The sequence below is a fragment of the Trachinotus anak genome, unplaced genomic scaffold (genome assembly GCF_046630095.1).
Source record: "Trachinotus anak isolate AG129_WGS33_773 ecotype Australia unplaced genomic scaffold, CSIRO_AGI_Tana_v1 ptg000032l, whole genome shotgun sequence".
NCBI lineage: Eukaryota > Metazoa > Chordata > Actinopteri > Carangiformes > Carangidae > Trachinotus > Trachinotus anak.
In genome coordinates, this window is record NW_027273883.1 from 18,059,702 (window position 1) to 18,082,002 (window position 22,301).

General features: G+C 40.1%; 1 long non-coding RNA gene across 1 annotated transcript in view; it reads left to right on the plus strand.

The window, feature by feature from the left end:
• LOC139613220 (uncharacterized) overlaps positions 1–7,828 on the plus strand; it is a 116,818-nt gene extending 108,990 nt beyond the window's left edge. The window contains exons 6-7 of the long non-coding RNA XR_011686698.1: positions 5,330–5,384; positions 6,410–7,828. This is a non-coding gene — a long non-coding RNA (uncharacterized lncRNA). The remainder of the gene's footprint in view (positions 1–5,329; positions 5,385–6,409) is intronic.
• The last annotated feature ends 14,473 nt before the right edge of the window (positions 7,829–22,301 follow it).

Here is a 22,301-nt window from a genome sequence, read left to right on the forward strand (position 1 = left end):
CTGAACGGAATACAGACATTACAAATTGATGAGTTGCTGTGTTGCATGAAATGTAGGTACTGAGACAACATTTTTACTTGTACATCATATAGTCCTAACAATGTACAGGCTGCATGTTTGATGTACTGCGGTGGCTACAGGAGCAGCTGAGATTATTAGAACCTGAGTTGTTAAACTGATAAGGCCTGGTCACTGATGGGAAACTGATTTCATGACACTGACTTATTTGAATGAGTAGTTTGATATTTTGGGAATTAGTAGTATTTATTAGGTTATTGGTAAATGTTACTAGTTAATGTAGCATAAAGACTGGAAACAAGGGGAAAGAGTGCAGCAGAGCCAACCTGCCCTGTCATGGGAAGCAGAGCTGTTTTTACTGCTCCAACACGTCAGTTCAGCAGTGACTGGACACACAGCCAGCTCAACTCCAGCTCAGCCCCACTTTCCCACAGTGCAGCTCATTCATTTCTGTCTCTGCTTGCCTCATCTCTTTCTTTCTTTCTTTCTTTCTTTCTTTCTTTCTTTCTTTCTTTCTGTCTATTTCTTTCTTTCTTTCTTTCTGTCCTACTGTCCTTCTTTCTTTCTTTCTGTCCTACTGTCCTTCTTTCTTTCTTTCTTTCTTTCTTTTCTTTCTTTCTTTCTTTCTTTCTCCCCCTCCAACTGTTTTCCCATGCTGTCATGTGCACAGCTGCAGCAGACCTGGGAACTCTCTCCTCTCTCCTGCCCTGTCCCTGACCTGTACTGGAAGGTGCTCTGGATCAGTTTCTGCTGTGTAACACAGTAATATTGTAACCCAGATGAGGCTACACGAAATGTAACTTCTTTGCATTCAGAATTTTCAGTTTAATCCATTTTACCTTTGTCCATTTTCTACTTCACAATTCCAGCTGAAAACACAATCGTCCATCTGGATTCCTTCCAATGTTGCTGATGTATCTTTGACTTAACAGTCTCCCCTCTGCCGGTCCTTATCTTCGTCCATACTGCACATCAGCTCCTTGTTATCTATTCTTATTTTACGTGAGACCTAAATGAAAAGGCAGCTCTTATCTCAGCAAAAACTGCTTTGCAAGCAACTTATTGACCTGGCAATAATACTTGATTCTTAATACCGCTGGCTTTGTTTCAGAGCCTTATACAACACAGTAATAGCCACTGCTAGAGGACATTTTTATGGTCTTGTTTTTAGTTCAGATGCTATCTTTCTTTATTTTCCTGTACTTTTCAGCAGTTAAACTGTGGCGCAACATAACTGATCTGAATCTGGTAAATGAGGCTTGCAGCTCCAGCTGCTGACAAGGCATGACAGAGAGGTCTTGTGTTGGAGCCCTAGGAAAACAAGGAGTGGACATTGTCGCCACATCATCATTAAAGCACAGATCTAGGACTATGATACATGTGCTGTACTGCATGGTTTACCCAATGTGAAATAATAAATGATTCCTCCAGATTATTAGATATTATCATGGTACGTCAGGGCTAGCAGTTGTGATGTTGCACACGCTTTTTTTTCCACTAGAAAAAGTTTAGCAGCTGATATTTTGGATGATATATGGTGGATGTGCAATATGTCACGTTTTACTACTGAAGTGTTGATTAGCTTGTTGTCTGCACATGACAATTTCTTTCCTCGTGTTCCATGGCAATGTCTTGAGGCTACTGTACAGCTGTGTGTACTTGTGAATAAATTCTCTGAAGTACACATAGTAATGTTAAACTACTCAGAACAGAACAAAGATGCCCATATCCCTCACAACAGGACCAAACTCTTAGACGTCATCAGCCAAATGAGTTTGAGAATGCTCAAGTATTTCAACAGGAATTCCCTTTCTATCCTTTCTAACCATGTGCGTCTTCTACCTAAATGTCTCCTGCAGCCTTGCTTCTCTCATGTCTGATGTAATCACAAGCCCACAGAAGGACTATGTGAGCCAGACCCTAGACGATGAATGATAACATTCATAATATGACGTTAGCACTTTTCTCTCTGTAATAAACAACCTCTGTAACAGAATACCTCAGCGCAATGAAAACATACCTGGAGGCAGGACCTGGTTGAGAAATGTTTGAAGATGCAACATCTCTACGTATCTGATGTAAGTTGTTTTAACTTTAACTGGGAGTGAAGATTGCACGCTACAGACTACAAGTAAATGTACCACAGCCTCTGTTCTGCAGCTGACCTCTGAGGAGATGAATTTGTCTTTTTACAGAAAAACAAAGAAAGTGAGAAAAAAAAAAACATGGCAAAGGAGACTGATAGATGGGGTTTTGAATGGGAGGACAGATGCTCAGATGCAAATAGGTTCTTTCTAAATATGATTACAGAGAATATTCAGTTTATATGATGAAGCACACGTCCACCCTGCTCACGCCTCTGTGTGATTTTCTGATATGAGAGATGACTGGTGGTGTTAATTGCATTTTAACACAGCAGGGTTTATCATGCTGTTAATTATACATATGCTGTCTGGGGTTTACTCACATACACACAAGTGAAAAGAAAAGAAAATAATAAAAACAGCTCAGCTTACCTGACCTGACCTGACCTGAACTGAATTTAGAAAAAAGAAAAAAAAGAAAAAACTACAGTAAGTAAACAAAATGAAATACATTAAAAAAATATACTGAAAAGAACTCAAGCTACAAGATGCACAAATTAACAAAGATGAAATAAAAACTTTTAAATTTTACTTCTACTGAATGTAGTAAGCACACATATGTGAGCACACAAATACTCACACACACACACGCATGCACACACACACACACACACACACACACACACACACACACACAGCCTTTTCCAAACTCAAACCACATGAAAGCACAGCTGGGTGTGTGTATGTCTGTTTTGTATCATGCCGGTTACTTTTGCCATATGATGTCTGTCTTGCCAAGAGTCTTAAATTTAGACGTCCTGCCTTTTATTATATTGGCATTAATTATCAAAATGATAGGGATCTGATCCCTTCTGTGTGTGTGTGTGTATGTGTTTGTGTGTGTGTGTGTGTGTGCCTCCCTAATTTTGCTTAGTAAGAAGGCTGAAATGCTAATTATACAGTGAGTGCAGTCATTTAGCTCCATGTATCAGCCTGGATGAGATCCTCTGGCAGGACATTTCTTGCTGTGACGACTTGGGGATCTATACATTAACCAAGACTGGAAGTCTCTGGTTGTTGGGTAGCGATCATTTAAGATCTGTGATGTTTGTCTTTAACAGAGCACAAGCAAAGCAGGGAAGAGAGCATATCACAGGATTCGGACAAAGATTTGACACATCCCCACACGGGCGTCTGTCTACAGCTACATTTTAATCTTCAAAGCTTCTCATACTCATCACTGGAATCTTGTGTTATTATTTTTTTAATCACACACATCATACAACATTACTTAATATCTTTCACCTCTCACTGCAGCTGGCACGATCACAGCTCTCACTGTCTCTATCTCTTTCTACCTGCTTGTCTCTTTTTCACTTTCCTTGCTCCCACCTCTCTTTATCCCTATCGCTTTTACAATAAATAGTTCAGAGGCAGAACTCCGAGGGAAAGGCCATGGTCCTGCACACACACACGCGCACACACACATAAACACACACACACACTCTCACACTGAGCTCCACTGTGTGTTGCTGTTTCCAGAGACTGGAGGGGGTTCTGGGAGCAAAAATAATGAGCTCATCAGTTCAGACTGGAGGTGGTGTTGCCAACACACACACACACACACATGCACATAATTTTTCTTTTTCTTTCTTTCTATCCCATACACAGACACAGAGGCAATTACCACGAACCATGCTTGGTAGGATATTCCATCTCTCTCCAGCCGGCTTCACCGTGACTCACTGTAAAGACTCTGGGCTGCTGAAGAGATTTCCCCCCCACTCCCACCCCCTGCCTTTTCCTTTCTTGTTGCAAAGAAACGTATATGGAGTTTCAAAAGAGGAGTGCCTGCGCCTGTGTATATGTGTCAGAGTGTGAGCTCATGTTTGGCACTGTGGCTGTTTGTTAAGATGCACAGATGTGTGTGTGTGTGTGTGTGTGTGTGTGTGAGTGTGTGTGTGTGTGTGTGTGTCAATCTGCATGCTGAGATCTGCTATTGTGCAGCACTCATATGGATATTTGCAGTTGCATCTGCGTGTATCAATTTAAGTTTCTGGGTTGCAGGGATATATATATATATATTGTATATATATGTGTGTGTGTGTGTGTAAATGCATACATATTGTTAGGAGAGTGAAGATGATGATGAGGAGAAGTAAGAGGCTGGTGATGGAATGTTTTTAAGTGCTGTCTGCAGGAAGCAGTGGCTTGTTTGTTTGAAGTGAGGATTATCATTTGAATGAACTGCCTGAACCCAGAGTTAAAGCCTGGCAGTTTTAGAAACAGAGGTCATGAACTAGTAGATTGAATAATTGCCTAGGTTTTTCTGTGCTCACTACAAAGTACAACATCACGTGGGTGGTCTAAATCCGTACAAATGGAGATGAAAAAATATGCATCAAGAAGCCATAGATTTTCTCATTAAATTTTTGCTTTGAGATGAGTTGTAGTGAAATGTTATAATACTAAGGAAAAATAGGTTACACCAACAAGTAGACGAAAGCAAGCACTTGTATAGAAAAGATGTCAAATCACCATGGACTACATTGGTAAGGATTGTTGTTATTGTACAGTTTGACAAAGTGCAGTTTATAAATGTTATAAGTGACTCAGCCCCCTCTGCATTCTGTGTATTGCTGTCATTAACGCCTCTTCACAGTCTGCCACGCACAGTAGTGCCACTGAGCTGCCATGTCAAACACCACTTAACTTTCAAAAAAATTTGACGCAAACAGTTGAATTCAGGTTAATAAACACATGGTGGTTTGTGATAGCTCATTAATCAGTCTCAGCTTGGGCTCTGTGGCCTGATGCATTTGCTCTCATCACTTTAATTGAAACTTCTTAGTTGTGATAAAATGCAAAGACAGAGGACGTCTTGTGGATTATTGATTCCATTGTCCCGTCTGTTCCTGTCTCTGCTGACCTCCTGGTGTTTCTGCCTCTCTCTATCACCCCTTTTCCCTTTCCCTCACCATCTACCTCTTAATTCTCCTCTCTTCCTCTTTTCGCATCCTCCTTCTCTTCCTCTATCCTCAGTTGCCAGGTGTTTTTTTGGTGTAATGATACCCTGCTATGTGGTCTCACAGCTCTGGGTTATTAGATCCAATATCATTTCTAAAGCAATAAACGGGAGACAGTACTTGTGTGTATTTTATTCTTTGTCTTTATTTTTTTTCATTACTCCCAGAACGTATTAACAAGCTTACTTTTTATCCTTACAGGCTCAAGCTTAATTACATTCAGGGAAACGTCACTATCAGCCATGGAGCAGAATAGGTAACAAAGGCTTTTTTGATTAAGACCAAAGTTTCTGTTTTGGGTTCCATTTTTTTTATTAGCTAATATCTGGCTTCTCTGTGATATCAGTCATGGCTGGAAGCTGAAATGTATTTCTCAATAACCTCATATTCATATGGAAGGTTAAGCTCTCCAAATCCAGGATGGTGAATATTTAGCAAGCAAAATGTCACATAAGAATATGGCATTAACCTTTTAATATTAAAGTACTCATTATGCAAGTTATCAACATCAAGTTTTTCTCTCCAGCTGGAGCCTCTGTATGTGTGTGCATTTTGCTGAGGAGGGTCAGTGCGCCTCATCGTCACCTGCATCTTTCTCTCAACACAGCATTTCAAACATGCTTCCACTTCACTCAGACTGGTGCTATTTACTTAATCAGCTGCAGCTCCAGCCCCAGACAAAATGGTATTTTACAGATGCTGTATGAAAGCTGACTTAAAGCATGCACCAGTCGTCTTGATTATGTGTCACGTAGCTGTCGTGCAACTGTTACAAGAGGCGTATGCGTAGGTCTGTTTAATTTGTCAAGATACAAGTATAGAGCACCTTGTAGATATCTGAGCAATCCCATGTAATCTTACTTTAAGACAGGGTTTGGGTGACAGGAGCCAGGTAAACAGCCATCAATTGTACATGAGAGGTAATAAATCCCAGCCAACATTGCATCCACAATGAAAAGATGCTTGTGGAGGATAAATGCAAATGTCTGTCATTTCTATGTTGGGGTACTTTGCACGGGAGCAGTGTCAGAAGACAGCAGGCGGTTTAGTGGGCTGATCAGGCTCAAGATCGCTTTCCTCCTGCTTTCTCTTGCCCTCCTTATTTTCTTGTTAATTCTGGCTGCTGCATTAAGCAGCAGACTGCAGAGTGAAAATTCTTACACCTTATACGTTATTGATAGAAAAAAAATATTGATAAGTGCAGGCCAGCATATGAGTATTGAAATGGTCAACATCTTATTTGATTATACTTTAGCAGCATGTTTTTTTTTCTCTTAACAGGATTGTGGTCTACCACTGGAGACCATTGTGCCTGCTGTGATTCCAAGCTGACCATAATGTGGCTGTCACTGCAAAGGATCAAGCTAGAAACTTTTCAGAACCACCTTTCAAGAAACAGGAAGTGAGTGTTCAGTGTTCAAAACAGATTTTCAGTTGAGTGTTATTTTAGTCTTCAATTTGTCACTTCCTATGCACCAGTGAGATTTCCAACTAGTCATTTCGAGACTTCAGATCAGGGCAAGAATTTCACTACGGCATGTGTGATGGATCTATCATAACTCACTTGGAGAGAATTCTCTGCTTTCTTGTCGCTCCACTGAGAGTTTCAGATGTGTGCCTAAACTCAGCTAGTGTCTTTGGTGTCTTCTTTTGAATGAAGGTTTGGGCAATTGAAGCAAATGTTTAAACACATAGTTATTTTAACACACAGACAGCACATTCACCACTAACTAATCCATGGCTATTGGTAAAAATCTGCTTTAGGTTACAGATATGGCTTTTACAGTTTGGGTAGACCATGGAATTACATACCTACATCCTCTATAGACATGTCTGGTCCATATTAACACTCTATTAGCTTGCATTATGTCAACAGATGGCTTAGTGCATGAAAACATTCCCGGTGCAATGGAATGAAAATGAGTAAGAGGCAGAGAAAGAAGGAAAATGTGAGAAACGTGAGAAATGAGAAAGAATGGAAAGTGTGACTGTACAAATGTTGAAGGAGAAGCAGACCCAGGGAAAAGAGACAGAGAGAAATGGCTTGACATATTATTATGTAAACTCCACCAGCTCTTAAAATTCAAACAGTGACTATGGATAATTAATACAGTGTTGTAATTAATAAGTAATTGGTCTACAGCCACATTTAAACAGATTATCATGCTTGTAATGTTAAAGAGATGTTGTCTGTCTGACAATCGTCTGTATCTTACTAATGCAACTCGAATGCCAAATAGTTGACATGTAAGTAGTTTGTATTCCACTGTTTCTTTTGCTTAAGCGTAAGTGTTTTACTGACAACAAGTCAAAGGCAGAAGTACAGTACTGTATATTAAAAATTAATATCATCCTGGTTAATGGTCTCCATGTTTTGCAGAAGATGATAAGCCTGTGTCCTCATATATTTATGTATGTATGACTGTAAGCACAGTCTCTTAATTCATAGATAACCCCAGTACTTTTGTTATTGATATATTATTGGTATAATACAGCATTACTGACTTCCCTGAGGGCAGAGTAACTGGTGATTGTAGCATGAGCAAAATACAATTTGAAGCTGATCATGCTTTGCATATACATTTTAACACTCGTGTCCTCATGGTAATATTGCCACATGGATTCAAAATGCCTGTGAATGTATCCATATAACATTACTGGTCTGTAAAACCTTATATCTTCAATAAATAAATAAACAAATGAACAAATTCATCCATTCTTTAATTCACTGAAAAAAAAAAATCTGACATTCAAAAAATGTGAAACAAATGGTTAATATAACCACCCATCATCCACACATTTACCTTTTTACAATGCCATGTACAGATTCTGCTTGGTCCTTGCCTCCTACAACTTAATTAAACTAAATATTGGACAAAAACAGCCAAAAATTGAGATACAGGGTTTTTACATAAAACTGACAATGGAAAAGAAAAAAAAAATACCACAACCCATTCTAAAGCTTACTTCTCTCTTTTCATGAATACTGATGTGAACTACAATCCATTTGCAGCCGCACGTTCGCTCAGTCTGCAATTTATGATTCAAGCTGTAACTACCTCATTTGATCCCATCCTTGTTATGCTAATTTCCTCTCACAATGGCAGCAAATCAGTTTGATTTAACTGTGCAAACTGTGTGAGTAGAGGACTGTGTGTGTGTTTGGCGTTTGGGAGGAGTAGCTGCTAACACAGTTGTGCTTGTGTGCCTGTAAGAGTGAGCTTACATGCATGTGTGTGTATTCATGTGTGTGTGTGTGTGTGTATGTGTGTGTGTGTTTCATAGAGCATACAGTTGTCAGAGAAGTGAGAGGTGTTTTTGTGCCAAAGCCAAAGCTCCCAATCTGCATTTTGATGTCATTAGCTTGCCACATGAAGCTGCTTCAGTGGCACTTTAAATCCAGATTGTGTTTTCAAGAGCACTACACAGAATATGGATTGAAAGGCTTAAAAAGCATCGAAAAGACCCTCATGATGAAATCATAAATTATTTTAGATATTGGTTGTTTAGTATTCTAAATTTTGGTTAGATCTGTTTTTCTAAAATGAGAATAGTGAGAAATTGAAACACAAATGTTGGCTTATTTGCTATGAGGGTAATCGTGCTCTGTGTTTCAAGAAGACAAAACCTTTTCGGCTATCCAGCTTTCATTAGTGTCACACCACAAACATGTTGTCATCATATCCTTTGTAAAAAAAAACAAAAAAAAACCCAAAAAACAAAAACAAAAGTGTCTTTCTTTATCTGTCACACTCTTTCAGACTTTTGCCTTCACTGAATTTCTTAATATTTTACAACTGAGGATTATATAACTGAGTCCCACAGTTTGCCAGGCCTTTTATTAAAAGTCTGGCGGTGCTCTTTCTGTTCTGGTCAAATCATCTCCTTTGTATTATAATTCAGTCCTGCACAGTTTGCATGAGGTCATATCCAGGGAAATATAAACAGATGAACACATGGCTCAAGTGGTCTAACTCTTCTGACATTTTACAGAAATAACTAATTTGTTTGACAGTGATAAGTTGAGGTAATTATCTCCAGAGCAAAAATGTGCAAAGGTACCACACATTTCATAGCCCAATGTCAGAGAAGAAGAGAAAAAACTAGAGGTGTAAGTAACAACCTACAACTTCTGGAGTCCACAGAGGATGACGCCTCTTCTATGACCTCTTATAGAAAACAACAGAATCAGCACACACACACGCACACACACAAACAAACACACAAACACACACAAACACAGTTGTGTCCTCATGACTTCAGAGGACATTACATCGACTTACATTAATGTCCTGGAGACTTACTCTAACCCTAACCATAACTACTACTTGCCTAATCTTTAATTTCCCTAACCTTAAAACATCACCTTAATACTTTAATGACTTACATTATGGGGACTTGCTTTTTGTCTCCATAAGGAATACAAGTCCCCATAATGTGACTATGTATACAGAGGTAGGTCCCCACAAGATCGGTTACATCTGGGTAACACACCCACACACATGCATGGAGTGTGGAAAGAAAGAAAGGAAGAAAGAAAGAAAGAAAGAAAGAAAGAAAGAAAGAAAGAAAGGAAGAAAGAAAGAAAGAAAGAAAGAAAGAAAGAAAGAAAGAAAGAAAGAAAGAAAGAAAGAAAGGAAGACAGATGCATTTTGAACTGCAGCCTTGATGGAGATCTAATGTCCAGGGCAATTCAAGCCAGATGCTTCAGTTACACACACACACCTATCAACATCTGAGTAGCTAGAGGCTACTAGCCCATGGTGACCTTTGAACTCCAGTCCTTGTTTTTAAATGTTAACCCTTAATGCTTTGAAAAACTTATCTCCAATTCTGCTCTGAGAAAGGTGTGAGTGAGTGAGTGAGATAGCAAAAGAGAAAGTTAAGGTGAATCTATTTCATCTGTCTGATGTCTTTTTTTGTTTTTATTCCTTCCCACTGGAATCTCTGGAGCATGATGCTGAGGGAAAACAAACCCAAAAGACAGACAGTGATTGAGTTAACAGGCAAGTGATGGTTTCTCTCTGTGTCTGTCTGAGAGCTGGAGGCCTGGAGCTGAGTCAGTGTGCAGTACATCACTGTGGATTGCCTGGAGCCAGTATTGTGTCACATTTTGAGGCAATGTGGATTGACAGCTTTGACAAAGCAGATATTTTTTAATTACTTGATATCACACATGCTTGGCCCTTTACTGTAACACACACACATTAACCTTCTCCACAACCAGCATGGTCAACTATCAGTTATTCACACTATGTGCTTGTCAGGTGCTGCCCGTCCTGCCCTGGTCACTACTGTCAACTTGTAGTCTATCCTTATTCCACCTATACTGCTCTTGTCATCAGCAAGATAGAAGCAATGCTGCACCTTCTTGGACCATACTTAGCGGACAGAGTGATGAATAAGAGACAGGACTCTCTTTCTCAGCCCTGCTGCTGTTACTGCTCACCACCTCAGATGGTAAATACACCATAAAAACACCTCGATGTCTACCTCTTCAGGAGCCCTTAAACTCAGGGATACTCTGGTTTCACAGACTTCCCTAACGTGACAAACACACTGCTTGTCCACTTTTCACCCTGTTATTCACTTGTTTAGGGAACTAGAAACCAACTTCTGCACTGACTAAGGACAAGGGGACAGGTTGGGTTGTATCTTTGTGGTGCTGGCTGTAAGTTCTATTGGTTATTATAACACTGTACTCACCAAAGAAATTGCTGAGACCTAGGAAAGTGCCAACACCTAAAAATAGGCAAGAAACAAAAAAGGAAGCAAATAGCAAAGTTATTCCCCAAACTGTCATGGTACACAGACCAACAGCTGCTTCAGCTTTGACCTTTCTGTCTTACTTACATATAAAGTAGTAGTCGGTCTGGCTAAACTGACGGCTTGTTTATGGCCTACTTCTTACAGCCTGTATGATTGTTTGACTGCTAATGTTTCTTGCCCCATTGGACCTATTTTTAGATAAGTTTCTGTCAGCCCAGATCTCAGCATCTTGTTTGGTGAGTAAATTGTCTTCATGACCAGTGGCCAGAACAGTGAAAATAAAACCCAAGTTTTTTAATTTACCATCATTTTCCTTCAAGCCCTGTCTGCCAGGCAAAGAGCTATATCTGATGTAAATGAAGAAGCTTGAAGATAGTGTTGCCCTCACCACACTGAATATCCAATAAGATGGGGTATACAATATAAAAAATGAGTGGGAACTGAATGCTTTAGTGCCCGTTTGTACCATTATAGTCACAAGAAAAATCCTGGACCAAAAATTGTTTTCCCCTTGCATTGCTTTACTCTACCCAGATAATCCACTATTATTTATCAGTACTGCTTTTCAGAGAGTCCAGTGCGCATATCTAAAACAACACCTATCAAAACCTATCAAATAACAATATCACACAACTGTATTATAAATGAAAAGAAACCTCCACACAGCCCTGTGTCGGACAGATTTTTCCTTCTAAAGTCTCTGCAAAACAGAAGGTGTTAGATAGGGAAAAAGGCTGTGTGTTCACACACTGAAGTACCTCTGTGCAGCACTTAAGCAAGCTCCAAATCAGGCCCAGTCAACCTGGTCCCTTCACTCTGAGCACTTTACTCTACACGACCTCAAACAAGAAACGTGTTCTCTCATCCTGAGACTCAGGTTTAAGGTATTTGTCTCACTTTGGGGGGGGGGGGGGGGGGGGGGGGGCTCAACCACATGAGCACATCACTGCTGTCACCTAAAAGGACTCTTTTGGGTCCATACCTGTGGTCCAAAAATACACGAAGAAATAAAGGAACTTTTACATGTGACTTTTTAACTCCTGCATCAAATGATAATTTGGATCGGTGTGCTGTTTTGTTGAGATGACTTACCATAAATCAATAGAATTATGGGCTGATAATGTTGTAATGAGCAAAGCCTTACTGTGAAATTAAGTTTTGGAATTCAAGGTTGAAATTAACACAAGTGAAGCATCGAGACGGATACAGCAACAACACTTATTAATCCTTAAATCCCTAAAACCCTCAAGAAGGAAAAATAAGATTTAACAAGGGCCATATTATTTTAACAAGCTTTTAGTTTAGCTGGGAATACTTACATGTATCCTAAAATCTATTGCACTCTCTCAGTATCTTTCTGTTTCTCTGTTTCCTACACCCGAAATCTAACGTGTTTCCTCTATTCCCCTCCCGTACGCCTCTTTCTCTCCCACTATGTAAATCAATTTTGGGCTTGAGGCTGCTGTGCCTTGCAGGCATCTCTCGCTTTGATAGCATTCCCACCACATCTCTGAGTGTATGTGTGTGCGATAGCACCCACCACAGCTCAACAGAGGAGCCAAGCCAGATTTCAAACTTCTTTGTAGGATTTTGGTTCAAACTCAGCCCTGCTGTAGCCAAAACAGCAACTTAAAGACTCAGATAAACACACACACACAAAGACACACACACGCAACTCTACATCTCTGTGCGCATAAGGCTTTGAACAATGGGGATGTGAAATTAGGAGTTTTGTTTTCCTGCTGCACAAGTGTAGGCTTAGCATTAAAGAGATAGACAGAGACAGACAGGAGGAGAGAGAGAGAGAGAGAGGCAGTGCTTTGAAGGCAGATGTACCTAAAGGCAATGTCCTTCAAAGAGTTTGTGGCTCAAAGAATTTTGATGAAAAGGTGTTTATAGACAGATGGGAGGAGAGAAAAAATTATGCATAAAAACGAGTGATGAGCTGATTCCTACATGTTGTACACACGCACACACACACACACGCGCACACACACACATACACATACATACACTCACACATGACCTTTCCCATGTGTCAATGAAGACAACTTGGGATGAGTCCAAGCTCAAACAGCATCTGTGAAAATAATTAAATTGTGATTTGGGGGCGATGACAAAACAAAACAACAAACACAATACAAGATAATCTTTTTAAGGCTAAGGGAAAACTTTTTAATTTCATCTTATCTTTCTCTTTTATTGGGACATTTGGATTACAGGGAAATTTGTGCCAAAACTACTGACACCAATAGATCTCCACATAATTTTGCCTTAATTTCCATACACACAGGGATAACGGTTAGTGTTAGTGTTGCCCGTGTGTTCCTGATGGTAGGCACACTGTATATTTAAGCACCTTCTATTTACAGGTAAAAAAAAAATTGTCTTGGCCTCTCTATTTCTTGTCCTCCCCTGCATGTCTTCACTGCACTCAGCTCAGAACTGTAACTGACTGAGAATGCAAAACATACCCTTTAGTTAAAATACCTTCTGTCTTTCCATCTGACTTGAGCATAATTCATACCCAGAGTTCATATGTGCCTCACAGTTGTCACTCAAATCCTGGTCCTCACAAGCAACTGGCTTCACCATGTTGTGTTCATTGGAACATTGCTACGAATGCACCTCTCGAATCCTTGTGCTAAACCCTCTGTGCTATTCTGAACTGAAAACGTAAACATATGCATGGAAAACTCTGCAATAACTGAGGGTGGAATGTAACACATAAGCCGGCGTCGTGGCCACCTGTCTTGCAAGTGATCCCAGACTTTGAACTGGCATCAACAGACTGCAGTCAAGACCTCACAGTGGGTCATGCTTGGCTCACTGTCTATGGTCAATCTTGTGTGGAATAGCTCCACCTGTTGACTGATGACTGTATAGCTGGTGAATAGTTCATACTGTTGGACATACTTGATAATACAGCCACAGAAGTATAGTGCAACTGTGATGTGTAAGCCACCCTGACCACAGTTGCATTTAGCTCTTAAATTCCAGTGCAGGCAGAGGTCACACTGGGCACTTAGCTACATTTAAACTTACCGGTAGATGTAAATGTATTTAAAAACTGGAATCTGCTAATTAGATTACTTTGGCTTTGAGAATTTGAGAAACATATACATTTACCAAGAATTAAAAATCTGGTTCTTTGTGAAACCCTATGATCAGACCAGATGTTGTGTGCTGTGTAAAGTCATCTGAGGATAATGGAAGAGTCCAGTTTGTCCACTCCTACGCAAAGAGTAACACCACCTAAGTAACTCCTACGCCACTGTGATATAACAGACACGTTACTGCATCAAGTCTAACTGTGATAACTCACAATACATTAATCGTGTTCTAGCACTGCCTACAGATCTTTGTGTATTGTTTTAACGATGCCTTCAATATAGTAGGACACTGTATATTGTCGGATTTGTTTCCTGATTTTTGAACAGAGGAGTAGGGGATGTTTATACATTTTCTTAAACATAATGTATTATTGATGAGGGATTAGCAGATTGTACCTTCACTGTGGATTACATAAATTTTCCACTGCAATACCCCTAACCAAATCCGTGTTCATTTTCTGTCCAATATAACATGATTATAAGGAGAATCAATGTGCAAAATCATCAAAACTCTATTTTTAAAACCCAGTTGTGCAAGTGCTGATTGTTTTCTCAACCTTTATTCCTGTTTGTCACTGTCTGGCAGTGAGACAATAAGATGAATTAAAGCTGGCATACAATGGAGAGCACCATGTGCCTGTGATGATTTTCTATTGAGATTATGAAATATGAACTTTGAAGCTGCGAAATTTAAGTCAAAGCATGACATCATGACATGCTCTGGCAGGCATTGATGTCTGATTTCCTACCACAGTGTTTAAAGTCAGTGAGCCCCGGTGGGTGGAAGTGATTTCATAAGATTGCCTGAATATAATGAGCTGATATATCTTGGAGTAGATACGATCTTTTCCTTAAAATATCATTCTAATGATAGTTTCTAATGATAGGAAAGAACAACTGGGGAGTTTATGAAGACAGAAAAGATAAGTAACAAAGCTTGTGATTCATGTCAAAATACTGCACTACAGTGTGCCATGCACTCTAGCTTGGTAAACTAATGGGATGTTCCTCAAATACCCTATACCATGCCATAATGTGGCCCGGAAAGCCTGCACAATATCAGCAAAACACCTTACGATCTTTGAGAAAACTCTTTAACAAGGACCTCCCAGACAAGTGCTGAAATCCACCATGTGTTCGGAGCTCAATCTGTTTTACTGTCTCGTTAGACCTGCTGCTTTGTTAATGTTAAACACTCACAGATGAGTCTTATAAAAATCCTTTTAGCTACTTGGACTACAGCTATCAGTGAGCTACTTCACAGTTTAACACTTTAATGCTGCACTAATTAGTAAAGGCTCTCTGTTTAAATTTTCATTTACTTGATCATCATACATTTCAAATACTGTTTATGAAATAACATACTTATGGTTTTCTTGACATACTTAAAATCAAGACACATCTGCAGCATCAAAGAAACTAGAAGGGTTTCCATGCAAAACATTTCTTGTGTATGAAAACAAATCAAAGTTTCCATGGAAAACATTCACTTGATTGAACACTTTCCCAAAGAATTAAAGGGCACTGTTTGCCATATTTCCCATCTTCCCTTACTGACTCATTAGGTCCCTGCTGCTTTATTGAAGCTAAATACTCACAGCTGAGTGCAAAGAGTTTAAAACTGAACCATATACCTTTAAAAAGTGTTCTGTGTGGGGGGTGAGGGGGATGGGGAAAGGCTACTATATTAAGAAGCAGGCAAAGGGCAAGAAATTTCCAACTGCTCTGTAATTACTTTTCTTAAAAAGCACATTTAAGCAGACGATTTCGACAAACACAAATACACCAATGAAGTATGAAATATGTTTTGTCAATAGTGAGGGCACAAATTGAAGCTTAAAGGGAGGTTACTCAAAAATAAATAAATAAATTAAAAAAATAAAAAGAAATTGGGGCCACAACAGCAAATACATGATCAGGATCAAGAGCTCACCTGGGTGGAGGTTGCCTGACAGCAGTGGTGGACTTTGCTCCAATACATTTCTAAAACCTGTCTGTCCTCCTGTGCTAAAGCACTCAGTTGCTTTAGTGATTGGAAACAGTGAGGAAACTCCTGATACACTGGACTTGAGATGTCTTACACCAAAATCAAACAGTTCCAACATACAGATCTTGATCAGTCCACTGCGGGGTTTCATAACCTTGTATCCAAAGTCTTAAGGGCTGCAGCAGAACTCTTTGTGATTCAGCTCCAAGCCTGCAGCCCTCAGCAAGACATAGCAGGGTCAGAAACTATCAGCAGCCCGCTGTAACTCATTCAGCTGTACAGATCTTTCTGCGTGTCTGAGTCTCAGGCTCACTCACCCACTCTTTCCTTTCTTGCTTGCTCAGTTGCTTTTTATCTTTATCTGACATGGCAAAGACAAAAAAGGGTCTTTTTATTCAATGATATCAATTTTTTTTATATTGTATTTCGAACCCCATCTCTCATCTGAAAATTCTTCTAAGATAAATAGCTTTTTTTAAGTGTCAGTCATGAATTGAAAAACTACATATCAAGGAGGCATTCATGCAGATTTGTTAAGCATCAGTAAAAATTTGTTCTCATGAACATGTTTTATGAATGATGATTCTCAAACTGACTTTGAACAGATGAATCTCTTTAAGCTGGGCAAACGTTTAGCACAGACTGAGAGGAAAGAACTCAAATGCAAGACATTTTACTGGAGATGTGAACCCTAAATAACACTACACAAAATATATCAAATCATATGTCTGCAAGTTTATGAACCAAAACCACCAGGGTGAATGAGAAAGAGAGAAAACAAATGACATTAAAAAGAAATATGCTAACCAGGCTTCTGAAATTTCAATGAAAACTTCAATATAAAAAAAAACTGCAAACTGCATGTCGATATGCAAGACTTAAAGTCTCATTCCTCTCACACACTTTCTCCCACATACAGGCACAGGTATGTTTGGGGGTGTTTCAGTTATCCAGATGTGGTGCTGTGTGCAATAGAAGGTCCAATGGGACAGAAAGGAATGTACAGTTGGCTTTGGACATACAGTGGGGCCTCTGTCCTGCTCTACTCTCCCCAACTCTGTAATACTGTGTAGATGGAAATATCTGTCTAAGTGTGTGTGTGTATATGTGTATGAACTGTATGTGCATGTGGATGATTGCTTGCATGCACGCACGCACACATGCACGCACACATGCACGCACGCACGCACACACACACACACCCATACACATACACACAAAATCCCTCTCTCTCATGTACACACACAAACACACACATGTGCCCCTGCATGTGACCCTTTGTGACCTGTGAAGGGATTAGACCGCAGCAGGGTTCTGTGGCTGTCAACCTGTCCTCAGCCCCTAATATGCACATGCGTACACACACACACATACACACACACACACACACACACACACACACACACAGTGGTCGTCATCCTGTCCTCCATCTCTGTAACCTCTTCCACAGGCTTGCAGATGTTTCCTGAGGTCAAAGTCTATGGAACCTAAAGCACTAAAGCAAGACTTGTACCTTTTTGTCAGAATTTTACTGTCCTGTTCTCTGCTACAACACACCCACCCCACCCCCACCCAAAAAAAAAAAAAAAAAAAAAAAATCTGTCAATTTTATTTTATTGTCTCTTATATGGCCTCATTTGTTCTGAGGTTGTGTTTGACTCTCCCTCTGTGACGTCCTTGTTTTGTGATGGAGACAAGATTTTCTCCAGGTTAAACACACTCGCTGTCTGCATTTTTATACTATGATCGAATGATTATTGCTGCAAATCCTACTGTGATTCTACATCACAGCCATTCAGCGTCACCACATGATGATGGTGCCACCTAGAGGTGCATTTGCATGCTCTTGATGAATGAGCCTGCACAGATTACAGCATGTTTTCTACCAGTGATACTGTACAGTAGTCAGACTCTGGCCACCCGTTACATCACAGCATGTAAGGGTACACTAAAGCATTATTATCTGTAACAATGACCCTATAAAATACTGGCAATTTATTGTATTATGGGGAAAACTACAAAATAGGCATTAACGGATATTGATTTAAATGTTAATATCAAAATCCAAAATTCATATTTGAAACTTAAACCTATGTGAAAATGAAACTGCATACAAAATCTGTTACGGTGAAAGCTGGTAATTCATGAGAAGGTTTCTGTCATGCGTCTCCCGGCACAGTAAATACATAACACATACTGTGATAACAAATTAGATGGCTGTTGTCAGTACTAATTTACCTTTTAATTGTAGTCAGTGATTCAAATCTCTCTCTCTCTCTCATGGAAATGCAAACACACACACACACACACACACACACTAACACCTTTCTTCCTTTTTCACTGTTTCTCTGAGCTCCAGAGATAGGATGACCCTCCGAGTGTGGAACAATGTGTGTTACCACTAACAGCACCTCTGGGGTAATAGAGAGGTTGCTATTGTGTGTGTGTGTGCTGTATGAAGGAATATATTCATATGTGTATGTGTGCGCGCGCGCCACTGTGTGTTTTCATGCATCTCTTGGGGTACCCTAGCTGAAGCCAGCTGTATATCACTGCAGTTTCCCATGTGTAACTTCAAAGTCGCAGCATGCTCGGTTCAGGCTATTTATGACACAGTCACAGGAAGGACACATGTGTTTATGCTGGGCTTTGTGTAACAAAACCTGGACATATATAAAATATAAAAAACCCTGCTCACCTTCCTACTGTCTCTATGTTCTTCCTTCAAGGCTATCATGTCAGTAAGTTTTCTGAGGGACTTTTGGATCTTAGAGGACTGCAGAGAAATCTCACTGGCCCCGGACAGCAGAAGCAAGCATGCATGCCATGTGTCCTTCACACAGCTTAAAACTAAAATAACCATGCTTTGAAAACTGCCATGCCATAGAGAATTAGAATCTCCTCACTGTGTTCAGACTTCGTTTCTCAGTTCTGCCCGAAAACTTCTGGACTGTCGTGACTTGGGAGAGGGTGAGAAGAACAAAAAGAGAAGACAAAGAGAACAGAATACAAACCATATAGAGCAAAAAGAAGGATTCTGTAAGTAAACATAAAGGAGAGTGCTGTGCATCTCTACAGGCTAAACTTCCACAAGAACACAGAAACAGTTCGGCTCCCAATTGGCAGTAACAGGAGTTATGGACCTCTGCTGCATGTTTCTTTGTCTTGTGTGTTGTTTACACTGGTCGCACTGGGTTTTCTCCACACTCTCATGCAATGGTTCTTTTCTTTTTTTTTTTTTCAAAAAGTCCAGCAGTCCTTCACAAGTACTGACGTTCGCCTTCCAGATCCGCAACAATATCATATCTATTTAACTCAGGCTTAATGTCAGATCAAGTTCTGTGAAAAGATCATTGAGAGTGGAGGATTTACACACTCACTGGCCAGAGGGTAATGTGAGATACTTCAAGGAGGATTTCTGTTTATTATAAGGTACAAAGACAACAGAGATAAGTCGCTTGTGCAAGCAGCTTATAATGACTCAATGTTAGATTTTATTTTGAAGTCACATCTTGCAGTTGAGTGAAAGAGTTTCAGTCTTTTTAGCAAAAGCCCCCAAATAAAAGGTTAACATTCAGGTGACAGAGCCCTTGAGTGGCAGTTGTAATCGACAGGCACAAAGGAGGAAGTCAGGTGATGTTGTTACATAGAGACAAAGACTGCATGCAGAGGTGGTGGGGGTGGAGGGATGGATGGGTTGACAAAACATTGGACTTTAACACGAGAGATCACTGTTCATCTGACAGTAAACATTGGTTGATTTAACCATTTAACCAGCTCTCTTTTTTTATTGTTACCATGACGACAAAGGACATCTAACCTTAACGCGGTATGCATTTTAACCAGTGATGTTTCCCCAAATCTAACCAAAATGTTTTTGTGCCTAAAGGTAACCAAACCTTTACCATAGTGGTTTTGGTCAAATGGTGAAAAAGTCAATGCACAAGACAGAACGTGTTTACTCTTGTCTTTCTTTCTTTTAAAGCTACAGTGTTTTAGTTTCCTAAATCTGACCAGGACTCAGGATGCATCTAAAGTCTGGTCTCAGGGTTCAGAATCCTTTTTTTTTGACCGTCCACCCCGACCGCTTCTCTGCAACTTATGTGTGGTAGAGAAACAGAGCACCTCCTTGACTAAAGTCAGAACCCAGGCAGCAATTACATTTCCTTTAAAACATATTTGGTAATACAAATTAGTAATAAATAAACATATATTGTGGGAGACAGAGTGGTGGATTTGATAGATCCCACAGGCAGCTTGTGCAGGGGGTGGCATATGAGTGGAACGATGCAGGAGGAATTTCGGATGCTGAAAACAAACTGGTTGCAGTGTTTTAGATGAGTTGCAAGGCCTTAAGGGATGTTTGAAGTTGGAACCACTCTCAAAGCAAATTACAGCAGTAGTTGCATCAGTGCAAAAAGGCAGGTATCTTATAATATAGATTTTTTCCCCCCTAAGACATTTTTCTTATAAGCTGCAGCGCACTGATTATTATAACATGTGCAAACTCTAAAATCTTACACACCGCTCTCAAGCTCTCACATTCTCTCCCCCTCCCACCCTCTGTCTCTCCTTCTGTCTGTTCCTGTGTGACAGAGTCAGTAACACCACAGCAGGAGGTGAAAGAAGGAGAGCTGGAGGCAGGAAAGGAGAGGTGGAGGGAGGGAGAGGGTGCAAAAGTGCAGCACAGAATCACGACCGACAGTAGAAGAGAGCAACGCAGAAACGTGTGACACCGCAAAAAGGAGACAAAGGGAAAAATCTTTTTGTCTGCATGTTTGTATGTGCGACAGGGTGTGAGTCAATCCCAATAACTGCAAGCTTGTGTGTGAGTCATTGTGCGAATGTGTGTTAGTGCTTATTTGTGTGTGTGTGTGTGTGTGTGTGTGTGTGCACTGAGTGGGGTGCCAGGCAGCAGCAGCTGGGAAGGCCTTCCTCTGTTCTCCTGTCATCAATAAATGATCAGAGTGGGCCATCTGGAGAGAGGGAACCACCAAGCACTACGACCTGGCACCGAACGAAAGACAGAGCGAGAGAGAGAATGAGAGGATAGATGGAGGGAGAAGCAGGAGAAAGGGGGAGATGGGACAGAAAGAGAGAGAAGGGGAGAAAAGAGTAAAATTTAAAGGAGGCAGGAAGGCAGCTAAAGAGAAAGGTGGGTAGAGAAGAGGTGACAGAGATGGCGAGAAGGGCTTTCTAGGTTTGGTTTTCTAACCCATCAAAAAGACTTTGCCTTAAATTGGTTGGGTCCCACAAACTAATTGACAAACAATATACTTACATATAGATAAAGAAAAAAGGAGAGATATACGAGTATAGGGGGATACAACTGGGAAAAGGAGAGGGGAAGACAGGAAATGCAGAGAAGAAGTCAGGCAAGAGAGGATGTCGTGAGATGTCAGGAAGCGCTTAGGGCAGTCTCCTGATGTTGAACCTGAAGGCTACAAGCATGCACACACACACACACACACACACACACACACACACACACACACACACACACACACACACACACACACACACACACACAAAGACAATAGAGCTATTTCAGTTTGATTTCCTAAATGCTAACAAATGCACAAAAACATTAAAGGCAGTTTGAAGTGGAATCACTTAAACTAATAATTTACCAGAATATTTCTAAACCAAGCCTTAAACCAGCTTTAATTATTTCATCATTTCTTTAATTGATTTACCTTGCTAGTATGTTAACACTTCACCCACAGTTGATTTTTGTTCAAAGCTTAGCATCCTACTATAAGCTAAGTGGAAGACAGTTTCTGGATTCATCCGGTCTTCCTCTGGTCTCAGAAAGACAAAATATGTAAAAATTCAATTCTCACCCAAACCAAAGGGAGTTTTATGGAGCTGTAGAATATCAATTTGATTTTTAATACCCATGTATGTTTAATCCGATCATATTATTCATCCATTTATAAATTTTCCATATTCACTTATTCCTATTCAGGGTCACAGGGAGGCTGTTGGCTATTCCACAACACACTGAGAAGATGCACATTCACACCTGAAGGTTATTTAAAGCCTACAGTTCACCAGACCTGCATTTTTGTGGATGGTCAGAGAACACTGGATTATTATTATTAGTTTTTTTTTGTGACTCCTCTACATTAAACAGGGAGAACATAAAAACTCCCAGGACAGTAAAGCTCCACAGTCAAACTTCATTTTAGCACTGTGCTTTCACCTGACTTCACTGTCTTGTGACATCCTAGGATCATATGCACTAGTTTCTAATTTTCTCTGAGAGTGGTTCACATATCTTTAAGTTCTAAGAAATCGGTAT